The following is a 4272-nucleotide window of genomic DNA, read 5'->3' as shown; positions in this document are numbered from 1 at the left end:
ATTCAGGTTCTGCCTCTGTGTTACTCACAGCAGAGGATAGCAGCCATTCAGGTTCTGCCTCTGTGTTAGTCACAGCAGTGGATAGCAGCCATTCAGGTTCTAGCTCTGTGTTAGTCACAGCAGTGGATAGCAGCCATTCAGGTTCTAGCTCTGTGTTAGTCACAGCAGCGGATAGCAGCCATTCAGGTTCTAGCTCTGTGTTAGTCACAGCAGCGGATAGCAGCCATTCAGGTTCTAGCTCTGTGTTAGTCACAGCTGTGGATAGCAGCCATTCAGGTTCTGCCTCTGTGTTAGTCACAGCAGTGGATAGCAGCCATTCAGGTTCTAGCTCTGTGTTAGTCACAGCAGTGGATAGCAGCCATTCAGGTTCTGCCTCTGTGTTAGTCACAGCAGTGGATAGCAGCCATTCAGGTTCTAGCTCTGTGTTAGTCACAGCAGTGGATAGCAGCCATTCAGGTTCTAGCTCTGTGTTAGTCACAGCAGTGGATAGCAGCCATTCAGTTTCTAGCTCTGTGTTACTCACAGCAGCGGATAGCAGCCATTCAGGTTCTAGCTCTGTGTTAGTCACAGCAGTGGATAGCAGCCATTCAGGTTCTAGCTCTGTGTTACTCACAGCAGTGGATAGCAGCCATTCAGGTTCTGCCTCTGTGTTACTCACAGCAGAGGATAGCAGCCATTCAGGTTCTGCCTCTGTGTTAGTCACAGCAGTGGATAGCAGCCATTCAGGTTCTAGCTCTGTGTTAGTCACAGCAGTGGATAGCAGCCATTCAGGTTCTAGCTCTGTGTTAGTCACAGCAGCGGATAGCAGCCATTCAGGTTCTAGCTCTGTGTTAGTCACAGCAGCGGATAGCAGCCATTCAGGTTCTAGCTCTGTGTTAGTCACAGCTGTGGATAGCAGCCATTCAGGTTCTGCCTCTGTGTTAGTCACAGCTGTGGATAGCAGCCATTCAGGTTCTAGCTCTGTGTTAGTCACAGCAGCGGATAGCAGCCATTCAGGTTCTAGCTCTGTGTTAGTCACAGCAGCGGATAGCAGCCATTCAGGTTCTAGCTCTGTGTTAGTCACAGCTGTGGATAGCAGCCATTCAGGTTCTAGCTCTGTGTTAGTCACAGCAGCGGATAGCAGCCATTCAGGTTCTAGCTCTGTGTTAGTCACAGCAGCTGATAGCAGCCATTCAGGTTCTAGCTCTGTGTTAGTCACAGCAGCGGATAGTACCCATTCAGGATCGGCCTCTGTGTTAGTCACAGCAGCTGATAGCAGCCATTCAGGTTCTGCCTCTGTGTTAGTCACAGCAGTGGATAGCAGCCATTCAGGTTCTAGCTCTGTGTTAGTCACAGCAGCGGATAGCAGCCATTCAGGTTCTAGCTCTGTGTTAGTCACAGTAGCGGATAGCAGCCATTCAGGTTCTAGCTATGTGTTAGTCACAGTAGCGGATAGCAGCCATTCAGGTTCTAGCTCTGTTTTATTCACAGCAGCTGATAGCAGCCTTTCAGGTTCTAGCTCTGTTTTAGTCACAGCAGCTGATAGCAGCCATTCAGGTTCTAGCTCTGTTTTAGTCACAGCAGTGAATAGCAGCCATTCAGGTTCTAGCTCTGTGTTAGTCACAGCAGCTGATAGCAGCCATTCAGGTTCTAGCTCTGTGTTACTCACAGCAGCAGATAGTACCCATTCAGGTTCTGCCACTGTGTTAGTCACAGCAGCTGATAGCAGTCATTCAGGTTCTAGCTCTGTGTTAGTCACAGCAGCGTATAGCAGCCATTCAGGTTCTAGCTCTGTGTTAGTCACAGTAGCGGATAGCAGCCATTCAGGTTCTAGCTCTGTGTTAGTCACAGCAGCTGATAGCAGCCATTCAGGTTCTAGCTCTGTGTTAGTCACAGCAGCGGATAGCAGCCATTCAGGTTCTAGCTATGTGTTAGTCACAGTAGCGGATAGCAGCCATTCAGGTTCTAGCTCTGTGTTAGTCACAGCATCGGATAGCAGCAATTCAGGTTCTAGCTCTGTGTTAGTCACAGCATCGGATAGCAGCAATTCAGGTTCTGCCTCTGTGTTAGTCACAGCATCTGATAGCAGCCATTCAGGTTCTAGCTCTGTGTTAGTCACAGCAGCTGATAGCAGCCATTCAGGTTCTAGCTCTGTGTTAGTCACAGCAGTGGATAGCAGCCATTCAGGTTCTAGCTCTGTGTTAGTCACAGCAGCAGTGAGAATTACAGTAATAGGAAAGGCACAACCAATAATAAATTAACTCAAAGGTACAATCAAATATTAATGTGGTTCCTGACGAATATTCATGTGGTTCCTGATCAAGGTACTGGGGCGACTATAGGTACAGTATCCTATTGTGAGACATATCCCTGTTGTGAGACATATCCCTGTTGTGAGACATATCCCTGTTGTGAGACATATCCCTGTTGTGAGACATATCCCTGTTGTGAGACATATCCCTATTGTGAGACATATCCCTATTGTGAGACATATCCCTGTTGTGAGACATATCCCTGTTGTGAGACATATCCCTATTGTGAGACATATCCCTGTTGTGAGACATATCCCTGTTGTGAGACATATCCCTGTTGTGAGACATATCCCTGTTGTGAGACATATCCCTGTTGTGAGACATATCCCTGTTGTGAGACATATCCCTATTGTGAGACATATCCCTGTTGTGAGACATATCCCTGTTGTGAGACATATCCCTATTGTGAGACATATCCCTGTTGTGAGACATATCCCTGTTGTGAGACATATCCCTGTTGTGAGACATATCCCTATTGTGAGACATATCCCTGTTGTGAGACATATCCCTATTGTGAGACATATCCCTGTTGTGAGACATATCCCTGTTGTGAGACATATCCCTGTTGTGAGACATATCCCTGTTGTGAGACATATCCCTGTTGTGAGACATATCCCTGTTGTGAGACATATCCCTATTGTGAGACATATCCCTGTTGTGAGACATATCCCTATTGTGAGACATATCCCTATTGTGAGACATATCCCTGTTGTGAGACATATCCCTGCAGGAGCTCGTGCACACACACATAAAACATAAAAAGAAACTGTTCAACTGCAACACAAAATGTGCTAATACACACGGGTGTGTTTCTGCATCAGTACAACAGACAGACAGAGATTCAACCGGTCTGATCTGGTCGCTACCTCAGCCTACCTTCACTGTCTCAACCTGTCTGATCTGGTCTCTACCTCAGCTTACCTTCACTGTCTCAACCTGTCTGATCTGGTCTCTACCTCAGCTTACCTTCACTGTCTCAACCTGTCTGATCTGGTCTCTACCTCAGCTTACCTTCACTGTCTCAACCTGTCTGATCTGGTCTCTACCTCAGCTTACCTTCACTGTCTCAACCTGTCTGATCTGGTCTCTACCTCAGCTTACCTTCACTGTCTCAACCTGTCTGATCTGGTCTCTACCTCAGCTTACCTTCACTGTCTCAACCTGTCTGATCTGGTCTCTACCTCAGCTTACCTTCACTGTCTCAACCTGTCTGATCTGGTCTCTACCTCAGCTTACCTTCACTGTTCTCAACCTGTCTGATCTGCTCTACCTCAGCTTACCTTCACTGTCTCAACCTGTCTGATCTGGTCTCTACCTCAGCCTACCTTCACTGTCTCTCAACCTGTCTGATCTGGTCTCTACCTCAGCCTACCTTCTTCACTGTCTCTCAACCTGTCTGATCTGGTCTCTACCTCAGCTTACCTTCACTGTCTCTCAACCTGTCTGATCTGGTCTCTACCTCAGCCTACCTTCTTCACTGTCTCTCAACCTGTCTGATCTGTTCTCTACCTCAGCCTACCTTCTTCACTGTCTCTCAACCTGTCTGATCTGGTCTCTACCTCAGCTTACCTTCACTGTCTCAACCTGTCTGATCTGGTCTCTACCTCAGCCTACCTTCACTGTCTCAACCTGTCTGATCTGGTCTCTACCTCAGCCTACCTTCACTGTCTCAACCTGTCTGATCTGGTCTCTACCTCAGCTTACCTTCACTGTCTCAACCTGTCTGATCTGGTCTCTACCTCAGCCTACCTTCACTGTCTCAACCTGTCTGATCTGGTCTCTACCTCAGCTTACCTTCACTGTCTCAACCTGTCTGATCTGGTCTCTACCTCAGCTTACCTTCTTCACTGTCTCTCAACCTGTCTGATCTGGTCTCTACCTCAGCCTACCTTCTTCACTGTCTCAACCTGTCTGATCTGGTCTCTACCTCAGCTTACCTTCCACTGTCTCTCAACCTGTCTGATCTGGTCTCTACCTCAGC

Source organism: Oncorhynchus gorbuscha, linkage group LG05 (genome assembly GCF_021184085.1).
Source record: "Oncorhynchus gorbuscha isolate QuinsamMale2020 ecotype Even-year linkage group LG05, OgorEven_v1.0, whole genome shotgun sequence".
NCBI lineage: Eukaryota > Metazoa > Chordata > Actinopteri > Salmoniformes > Salmonidae > Oncorhynchus > Oncorhynchus gorbuscha.
The sequence above is the reverse complement of the archived record's forward strand: the minus strand, read 5'-3'. Positions refer to the sequence as shown.